The sequence below is a fragment of the Dioscorea cayenensis genome, chromosome 17 (assembly GCF_009730915.1).
Source record: "Dioscorea cayenensis subsp. rotundata cultivar TDr96_F1 chromosome 17, TDr96_F1_v2_PseudoChromosome.rev07_lg8_w22 25.fasta, whole genome shotgun sequence".
In the NCBI taxonomy this organism is placed as follows: domain Eukaryota; kingdom Viridiplantae; phylum Streptophyta; class Magnoliopsida; order Dioscoreales; family Dioscoreaceae; genus Dioscorea; species Dioscorea cayenensis.
The window spans coordinates 12,852,178-12,863,655 of NC_052487.1; the positions used below are offsets into that span (position 1 = coordinate 12,852,178).

Consider the following 11,478-nt stretch of genomic DNA (forward strand, 5'->3'; position numbering starts at 1 on the left):
ATAAATAATTACTTTAATAATTATAGAAGAAAGAATGGGTTAAATTGCATAATGAGAAGTTTTTTTCTTTTAAAATGCCAATCAACATTCTGGTACCATATGTTAATTGCCCATCAAATTGATGGTTTTATGGTCATTTTGACAAATAAAATGACCCTAGGGCCATTTGGACAATTAAATAAAAAAATAGGATCTTTATGGAAAAAAGCCATTTTTTTTTTTCTTTGATTGGTTTGATTATTTGATTATGATTCTTATTTTTGATAAATATAAAGGATGACTTTGAAAAAAAAATTTTCATTTTCGAAGATGGGTTAAAAAATTTTGAATGCCCTTTTTTTTCAAATTTATAAATATTTACTTTGTTGATGACAAAGTGACTATGAGTCGATTGGATTATTCTTGAAAGCAATAAAAGTTGAAATGGTTATGTTGTTTTTTATATATTTTTCTTAAAATTAAAAAATTTTCTTAATTACAATTGAGAGAATTGATTTTTGTTATTTTAATACTAGTGATCCACCATCTCACAATTAATATTTAATTCCTTAAATTTAGATTTTTAGTGTGTTGATCTGCACTTAATCAATGCTCATGTTGGATGGTTAATATATTTGTAAAAAGTTATATCTATCTGTCTATATGCATATATAATATTTTTTATTCTTTAGTTTAAATTCGAATAAATATTTTAGAGGAAATGTTTTCTCAAATTTAATCTCTCTAATGCAGTTTTTAAGTTTTAGCCATTAATATTTTTAATGGTTTAATTTTATAATTTATACAATTGAAGTTGTACAAAATAAATGTTGAAATCAGTAATTAATAATTAATAAAAATAATTTTAAACTATTTGGACTTGAAAAACTTTGTTGGTTAAGGAAAGAATCAAATTACAAATACTACTTTTTTTTAATAAAAATGTGGATGTACAAATTACAAACAGTGTACCAGAAAAAAAAACTAAAAATTAAATAATATTTTTTTTAATTACAAATAGTGTTCCAGAAAAAGAAACTAAAAATTAAATAAGATTTTTTTTTATGTCGTATTTGATGCTTTTTATCAAGCATAATGCATAAATGACATGCACCTTTACACAAAATTTAAAAATAATAAAAATTTAAAATTTGGTGAAAATTAGTGTATATGTTTTTTCTCCATAGAAAAAGTAATAATAATAATCAAAACTCAAAATCTATCTCAAAAAAATATCACTTAAAAACAATTCAAACTTACAAAACAACTCTTATCTCCTATAACTATATATGGTAATTTTATTGACGTTGTTATTATTATGATTCTTACGATCATAATCTTTATTAAAAAACTATTAATTTAAAATAGTTTTAAATTTATAAAACTTTAACTATTATCTTTTTACAGATATGGTTGTTATGATCATAATCTAATCTTATGTCTAATTTTATCTATAAAAGGCCAACACAATGTGAGATTTACTTACATTGCTCATAGGTCGGAGTGGCAATAATACTACCATGGAGCTTCTTTCGAAGTTGTTGACATCATGGAATAACTTGGCAAGAACCTCCATGGTAATATAATTACCAACCTGTCGAACTCAACATTAATACTTCTTTTAATATTTTTAATCATTATTTTTTTTGTATTTATTGAATTTTGAGTTATGAAAATTTTGTTTTGTTAAAGAAAGATGCAAGGAATACGTATTTAATTTCCTAGGCACTTGAATTCTTTATTATTTTGAGAGCCTGAAAGCCGCGCCGGGGCCGATGATCTCACCCGCCCTTGATCTCCACTTGCGGTACCCGTTCCAACGCGTTTTCCTCTTTAACGCGATCTTCCCTCGGGAGAAGTCGGCGTTGGCGATCGCCGGTCGAGCGATCAAAATGGATCACCCCGGTGTTTCTTCCGGATTTGCAGGCTGCCGCCTTCCACATTGACTCCAACTCCTCCTCCATCGTTGATCTCCACCCTCCCCTGCCGCCGTCGAAGGCTCTCTCCCCTTCGATCTCGATCTCAACCTCCCCCTTCTCCACGGCCACGAGATCGTTTGAAGTTCTCCGCCGGCGAAGCTTAATTAGATTAACGTGAGAAGAAGAGGAACAAATTTTTCAAGGCTTTTTATTTCCTTTTCTGTAATTTCTTTTTTATTTAACAAAAAATCTCAAGCGATCGGGAAATTACTGTAAATATTAATTTTAAATTTTATTATTATTATTATTATTATTATTATCATTATTATTGCGGTAAACCGGGGCTTTTTTTTTTTAAATATTATAATTTTTTTATTTAATTACGAAAATAGGTAAGTTTCAAAAAATTACACATTCAGGTAAAACGGTAACCTAAGTACCGCATTATATGGGTTTAATTGGAAAACGGTAACCATGTTACCGTTTTCAATTTTTTTTTTTTTTTTAAGTAAAAATGCAGTATGAACTGACAAACAACACAAAGTCTTTGGCTTGGAAAAAGCTGCTTCTTTTTTTGAGAAAACTAAAAATATATTATCAAACTACTAATCAACAGAAACCGAATAGCTGAGAACAAGAAGTGCATGAGCTTCATTCATGAAAATAAAGAAAGAAACACAAGACAAATGGAGAGAAGAGAAAGCAACGGATGAGTGAAGAGAATGGAGAGTTTGTGGGCGGGTGCTATAATGGCCAAGGATTGCTTGGTTTGGACATCAGAGGCAATGGATATGAAGAGTGAACAAAGGGCCCCGGGTTTGAGAGAGCTCCTTCAGCCATTTGATTATGGCTTTAGATAAGGCTTTTTAATATTACAATTTTTATTTAATTACGAAAATAGAAGATGATGATGAAGAAGAAGGAAGTAGAAGATGATGATGATGGAGAAGAAGTCCCTGCTCTTTGTCCAACAACAACATGACTTGAAGCTGACACCATTATAGACATTTCTTGAGCCACATGTTCATCAGACCATCTGATGATGATGATCAACATGAGCCTTCTCTTCTCCTTCATTAGCCATGGCCACCACCTTGAAGCATATAGCAAAATCAAGAAACTCTACAGACTAAATAAAAAAAATAAAATAAAAAAAAAAACTGAAAACGGTAACATAGTTACTGTTTTCAGTGTTAAACATTAAAAACGGTAAGCATGTTACCGTTTTCAAGTTAAATACACCAAAAACGGTAACCTCATTACCGTTTTACCTAAATATGTAATTTTTTTAAAATTTATCTATTTTAGTAATTAAATAAAAAATTTGCAATATTAAAAAAAAAAGCCGTAAACCGGAAAGTTCATCAGTGCCTGCCAGCCTTGCCAAAATCATCAAAGGAAATGAATATATATATTAAACAATTCAATTTTTTTACAATTATTTTTTTATTAAAATTATTTATCTTTATAATGAAGCAAAGCGCCGGCAGCTTGGTGGTGGAGGCGGCGGCAGCTTGGTGGTGGAGGCGGCGGCAGCGTTTTGTATTCTCTCTTATCTTCCATCGTTTTCAGACACGAATAAACCCCTTTTTTAATGTGAAATAAATAAATAATACTTTAAAAAAAATAAAAGTGGTCGAAATGTTGTCAGCCGTTGATTGAGGCAAGGATGAGAATCTCTAGGTGTGACTAAGCGTGTTGACAAAGTCTGTCTCGAGATCTGATGGATAAGCCTTGACCCTATGGATGATCATTTTGACATATGCAATAGCTATTGTAAAAAAGAAAAAATGGTAATAACATGCATGCATGAAACTGTGAACTTACTCAAAGTGGAAGAACCAAATATGCAGCTAGCCAAATGGCTCCTTTAATTATTACAAAACAATCAATCAAAATGTTTCCACTTGTTATTAGTGAAAAGTGAAAAGTCAAAGCACATCTTAGAATTGGGAAGAGGCTTTTCTTTCCTTTGACATAATATGGACAAGCAAACAAACATAGCCAAAGATCCAACTGATGTTCAAGATTTGGACTTGTAAAGACAAGGGGCAGCTCCACAACTATAAATCAAGATCAACAATGAACCTGAGAGGTATTTTCAAAAGAGGATGTCAATATCACCTAGGAATGACTGAACTTAATTTGTTCCATAATAGACTTATCAAATGTACCAGGCAAACTATACTACATTTGCCACATGGGCAACTGAATCAAGATGTCTTTTATAACAACTACTATTCCCATAAGCAAGCAGTCAAATGACCTCTAGGACTGACACAACAAGTAACATACTTTCACTCTCTTACCATGTTAGGAAAGAAACATAGGAGACATAAGACTTCCCCACACTTATAGGAAAAATATGTTAAGAGCAATAATCACTAGAGATGGCAATTTGTATCCTACCCGACGGGTATACCCGTATCCGTACCCGGTCAAAGAGGGTATTACCCTTTTTGACCGGGTACGGATACGGGTAAGGGTATTACCCGTTAGTTTTTGAGCGGGTACGGGTCGGGTAAGGGTATGCCCCTACCCTACCCATACCCTTACCCTTACCCTTACCCGTTGAAGAGGGTACGGGTAAAACCCGTACCCGTACCCTTACCCTCCTATATATATATATATAATTTTTTATTAAACCAAACATTTACTCACAATTTACTCAATATCTATTTCATGGTGATTAATTTGAAAATAATACTTCAAATTTTCTCTCAATATATTATTTTAAATTTTATTTAATTTCTATATTTATATTTGATAATATTATCAAAATTGAATTTTAGATATATATTAAGAATCATAATTAAATTAAAAAATAAACAAATATAAAAATAATGTTATAATAATTTATTCTATAAATTATAAGAACATCCTGAAAAATTAGATACTAATAAAAAATCAATTGGATATAACTTATGAGAATTACTTATAATGTTTTTTTATATTCAAAAATCTTACTAGATATTTATAAAATTTGAAGCTATATAAAAATATAAATAGTAGATATATGAAAAAAATTTTTAAACAAAAACCAAGATGGTTACATATGAACAAAACAAAAGGTAGAGTTACTATTGAGTCACTAAATAGACGTCGTTTTTTTATGTGATTATATAATTTAAGATAAACAAATATATATCAACTTTGTAATTTTTGAATTTATAGACATGTGTTTAAAAGATTGTAATATAATATATAATTTATTTATTTTTTTATTATTATTTAAATTTAATTCTATAATTTGAACAACGGAGTGGCGAGTCCTGCGGGTATACCCTGCATCTCTACTGAGTAAGGAGTAAGGGTATGATTTTTTTACCCCAAAGAGTGCAGGGTAAGGGTACGGGTATGGGGTAGGGGTTATGGGTACGGGTAAGGGTTTTGACATACCCTACCCATACCCTACCCGTTGCCATCCCTAATAATCACGTGTGTTATCAACTCATCAGAACTATGGATCAAGGCAGAAACATGCATCAAGGCCCACAATAACGATAATCATGACCTATGAAGAATCATAGTCAAAACTGTTTTAACTCTAGTTCTAAACAAACAAGAGACATACTTTCACCTCTCTTATTTTGTATGGAAAGAGCCATAGAAGGTATTCAAGGCTTTGCAACTCTGACAGAAAAATATATTCACAGCGATGATCATGCCCTACAAAGAGTCATAATCAAAATTATTTTTTTCCAAGAAGCCTCTAGGTGGAAGGATGAAATTTTTAAAAATTACATTAATGATTTGATTTTCTTAATTTATTTTGAATCAAAGTTATGCTACAATATAAATAGGAGAAAACCTAATGAACTGCTTGACTATGTCGTAAGTGTCATTAAAAATAAATAAAAATAAAAATAAAAAGAATAGGATAACTCACAATTGCGTTATGGGTTTAATTGTAGTGCAAGTCATGATACAATTCACTTAATTACAATAACATACAAGTAGGAGACAAATATATAAACCACTTGATGGTGTCTACCAACCAGTAAATTTCACATTAGGGGACCAAGATGGTATGTTACATGACATAATATTGATGATTAGATAGCAATAATCTTATATTTCGTTGGCGGCAGTAAAAATAGAAATTAGAAACAAATCAAGTAAAGTCATCTGGTAATAAATCTTGTTCTTGGAGTAGCTGTCATATGTTATTAAATGATTGAGCAATGAACTGTAAGCCAAACATAAAAATAAAAACAATAGACATTGTGTTGTATTTAAGCAGATGATTACACAATGGCCAGAGGTCATCACTGGATAGAGAAAGTAACTCATAAAGATAAACCTGTTGATATATTAATTTTATGCTTGTAACAAAAACATAATAATAAATCTTTATTAAACGATATATACAAACTCAAATATTTGGCTCCTGAAGACGAACCATTGGAATTAATCAGAGAAACTCCCATCAATATTCATTGCTATCCATCCATAACACATATAATTCCTTGTTTCAAGCCATGGCTTATTGGCACTATGTCTGTAGACCCCACCCAAAGCTTGATTAGAATAATCAAAGCATATGAGTAAGGTTCAAATCAATATGGCTAAAATCTCATTTCTATATGTTGGCAGGAAATTTTTGTTATTTTTTTTGGAATTCAAAGTTTTTAGATAAACATGCAAATTTTGTGGGCCCCGTTTCTTGTCCATACCCTCCTTGTCCAGCATCTTTCCAACATGAGAACTTTGGATGCCTATCAACTCTTCCCCACTTCTAACTTTCCATGATGCCTTGTTCCCCATTACCACCGGTTCCTTTTTCCTTCAAAAAGTAATGAACAACCTTCTTTCTCCTCTTAATCATACTTCTTGTTGTGATGTTAGCAAGGTTGGGAACAAAAGAGAAATTGAAGGAGCTTCAAGGTTGGCTAACTTCACCAAGTAAATGCCCATTTGTGAGTAGTTCGGCTTTCCCATCCTTGCTATTCTTGATCGCCGGCTAATGCTTTGAAGATGGTTGTCTTTTCCCTTAATCTTGCCTTCTCTTCCTTCTTTGGTTTGATGTACGTTTAGTTTAGATCATAAGCATGTTTTCTTTTTATGCTATTGCCTTGATGATTATAACCATGTGTCAAGCTACAACCTTTTGTATATAGGTGCATCATTATATATATATATATATATGTATACATATGTATATATTCATGCATTGGCCTGTAGCCAAATTGATGAGAGATTACGGTATATTGTTGTTGAATTATACGCTCTCCTTTCTAGTGTTATACTTTGGAAATAGGCCATTGAAGTCTTGCTTCATGTACTTTACTCACCATTGTTACTTGTTGATGTTAATACCTAAAACCCTGATTTTCTATCTTATGTTAAATGTTGGGCTTGCATCTAGAATGTTGGTTGAGCCTTGGGTTAGCACTCCCCCCAAGAGTGAGTTAGCCTCAATTTTAAGCTTGGGGTTAATTGCATGTTCGTCCCTTGCCATAGTTGGCATCCATAGTAGCTATCTTGTAGTATGACCCACCCACTTGGGACCTTGTATCCATTAGTATCTTTAGATCAAGGATTTGGGAGGTTGTTGATTTTATTATTGCTTGTTTATAGGATCTCTTCAAAATGTTGATTCTAGTGTTTGAAATCGATGTGAAGTGGTTGTTGGGGAGATATCCAAGTAAGTAATCCACACATATTATTTTTGACAAGTTTTAATTGCAAAAATTTCTAATATTATTTGATTATACATTTAAAAATATCCCAAGAGTGGGAGCCTGCAACTATTTTGTTTAAAGGATTATTTGATCATTTTTTTGGATTTTTAAATTTTTGTTATGTAACTTTACATTATTCTTTTATTGACTTTTTGCATATGTATCTTGAATATGTAGAGAATTCTGAACTTAGATTTCAAAGATATTTTGTTATGAACATTGTAAGTGATCTACTGATATCTTTTGTATATCATTTCAATTTTTTTATTTTTTTGTCCTTATTTTTTTGGGATTCTCTGAAATTATGGTTGTGTTTAGCATCCAATCATCTGTTAAATATTTGTCTGACCATCCATTTGTTTATAAGATCTATGTATTCTTATGTGATAGGATTGTGATCATGTTTTGGTATAATGATAAGATCAAAGTTCATGAAGTTAATGTATAGTGGATGCCATATATGTTTTGAAGGATGCATGTTGATTATAGGTAATGTTGAATTGATGTCCAAAGTGACATATAGGTGCTTGGAAGAAATGTTAGTATGGGGAATGTCAGAAGTGAATAAGTCAAGAGAAAGATTGTACTCCAACCACGAGGCAAGATTGAGTCTTGAAATTCATGTTTTGAATTGTTGTCTAGGATGGGGATAGCCTCTCCTTGATGATATTGTTACTAAAATTATAAGCATGCATTTTGGAAGCAAATTAGGTCATTTGGTGGTTAGAGTTTCGAGTCAATATTTCAAGGGTTATTGGGATGTATTCCTACATATTTGAGACCTTTACATTGTATGCTTCATGCTTGGAATTTACTAGAGTTGATTTACAAGTTATGATAATAAGTTGGGTGGAAATTGTGATATGTATTGGGAGGTCATAGAGATGGAATTTGTGGAAGATTAAAATTAAAAAGTTGTAATGATTTATTTAAACTATCTATCTGCCAAATTTCATATTTATTGGGTGTACAGTCTATGAGATATGATCCATTCTATTTGACGTGTCGTAAAAACAATATTGAATAGACTAGCAGAATTATAGACAAATTCTGGACTTAGCAAGTACAATTAAGCAATGTGCTCAGTAAAGAAAATATTCCTTATCACCTTGAATTTCAACCTGCAAAATTTCAAGTTTATTGGGTTTGTAAATTAGGAGTTATAATATGTTAAAAAGACTTGTGCATGTTGATGTCTATATGAGGAATCTTCAGAATTAACATGTTATTTTTACTCTTGGAGACTAAATTTGGTGAAGTATTAGACAAGGAAAGTGTTCACGATTGTCCTAAGTTTCTTATTGCAAAATATTTTGGCTTTTGATAGTATATTCTTGGAGTTATGCGTTTTGGAAATGAGACATCTTAGAAGTGATATTATATCGAGACCTTGAGAGTGTAAATTTTCAGTGTGATTGGTTTTTATTTGATGATTTATTCAATTTTTAAATGTTGTAAATAAATTCTGTTTATTCAGTTTTTTTTTCTCTATTGGGATTATGAAATTCTGTATTTAGCTCATGTGAGTATTTGGGATAAATTTGTGAATATTCTGTATTTTGGCTTTGAAATCTGTCTGATGTTTTGGTCTCCAAATGAGCGATATGCAACCCTGTCAGTGGGGGGTTAAACCCTGACCTTGTCGACAAGTAATTTTGGGAAAGTGAGACTGCAGTTTCGCACCGTGTCCGTTCGGTGAAATAATCAACGGCCACCTGGTATTCAGTCTCGGGACACCGAGGGTAAATAAATAATTTCTGTTATTTTGGGCTCGGGTCTGTCACCGAGGATAAACAAATGACCTTTGGCACTTACAGTGAATTTGGAGACATACTCTGGATTTTGTTATCTATGTTTTATCCTCTGGTTTTGATAATACTATTTGGTGCTATTGATTTTTTGTACAAATTTCAGATTCCCATTCCTGGTTTTCAAAATTTTGGTGAACGACTTACTTGGAAATATTCTTTTATTAGAATATTATACTCTGTATTTTGTTAAATTGTGATTTTGGAGACTTGTGTTATTCTGAAAATCCGGTATACTTGAAAAGTCGTTTTTGTAATTTCTAATTTAGTCTAACTATGGTTTGGAGACTTATGCTCATGATATTTAGAAAATTTTCTTTATTTCTGATTTACAACTGGGAATCTAGTATTATTTTGTTTACAATATCCTTAAATAGTGGTATTACTTGAGAACTATACCTCTGTTGAATTATTTATTTTGTATCATTTAAACTATGTTTAAACTTTGAGTTATTCTTAATATTTGAGTCAAGATTTATGAATCCTGTTGTTTTAAATCACTTTCTGGATTACTTACTGGGCTAGTTTAGCTCATGGATTTGTTTTAAATCCTTTTCAGATCAAGAGTGGTAGACCGGTGTGGATCTTGTAAGACTGCCTGTAGATGTTGTCTTGTCCTGTTGTAAATTTTGAGTTCTTGTTATTGTCTACCCCTGTATTCCTGTATTTTGTATTTTTGGACTTCTGTATCCCGGTATTGTGTATTTTGTAGAGTTGTAATCCTATAACTCAGTTGGGTTATTATAATTTTATCTGTCCTGTATTAGATTCTGAGGCCTTGCAGGCCTATGGGGGTCACACCTTGTGGGTCTGCGGCCGTTTGTCTGCGCACCGGGTCTGGCGAGCCGGGTTCGGGGCGTGACAATGTCACTACTATGTTCCTACCAAGATCATCCATCCTAATAAAATACCACATCGGTGGTTGAACAATTTCAACAACCCATCTCCTTTTTCAGTCACCCATATTCAGCCCCCTTTAATGTGTATGACAAATATCACTCCTTAGTTCAATTCATGCCTTATTGGTACTATGTCACCATTGAAGTCCTATCAAGTACCAAACAAACTAGATCTTCCATCCTAGTCAAATACCAAGAAGAAGGTTGAATCATCCATAAAAAAAACCCAAATGCGACTACACGTAACAAGTTAAATGTTTATAAAAATTTGAACAAAGCTGGTTATAAAATTTCAGTTGATGAAACTTATAATAAAAGTGAAAATTGATTTATATACGTTCAACACACCAAAATAGACCATAACAATTAACACCGGGAAGACCAAGGCAAGGATTTTGATTTGTGCTTAAAATCTCCAACACCTGTAAATTTATATACACGTAACATGACAAAGAGGAACTTGCAAGATTTTACAGATATTATCCTTTATTTTATTCACTACATGTAAAATCTTGAGCTAGAAAATATTATCATTCACTGGCATTATCTAGTTGTCAATGAAAGTAACTAAAATTAGTTTTATTTATTGTCTCATATGTGAATTAATTACAAGAGGAATTGTACTACTTAAAAATTTTATTTAGCATTTGCACCCATGAACACATTTTCCAAAAAATGATACTTCAAAACTTTCTAGGGACAACTAATATGTATAAACTCCCTAGACCCATAATTCCTTTTCCATATAACAAATGCACTCCATGCAGGTACACTTATGTTGAATCATATCAGGAAAGCTAAAAAAATGAAGACATGCATGGGAGAAGCAGATCTGTTAGTTAAAAAACAGTTGGCTTCTATTTCATGGTTTACAAATCATAGTTTTCCTCTTTGGACAAATCTGGTTTGAGAATAGAGGAAAAGTTTTGGGTAAACTATCTTTACTATTTTGAACATTGAACTACAAAAAAAATTCAATTGGCTCCTTAAAAATATTATTTCCTTCCGATTAGGTCACTGAGCGTCACAACATTAGTGTGTGACTAACGTGGACCACCACACCACCATCCATGTATCACCCTTGGTTGACCCGACCATGTCAATCATCCTTTTTCATGTGAGGCTGATATGGCATGCCACATCAACATATATAAATAACAAATAAATAAATTATCCTAAAGGAAAAAGA

General features: G+C 31.9%; 1 long non-coding RNA gene across 1 annotated transcript; it reads left to right on the forward strand.

Annotated features, from left to right (window-relative positions):
• The first annotated feature begins 6,602 nt into the window (after positions 1 to 6,602).
• LOC120279962 lies at positions 6,603 to 10,137 on the forward strand. The gene is made up of 3 exons (XR_005542219.1): positions 6,603 to 6,817; positions 7,479 to 7,545; positions 9,950 to 10,137. It is a non-coding gene; the product is annotated as an uncharacterized LOC120279962 (long non-coding RNA).
• Positions 10,138 to 11,478: the final 1,341 nt, after the last annotated feature.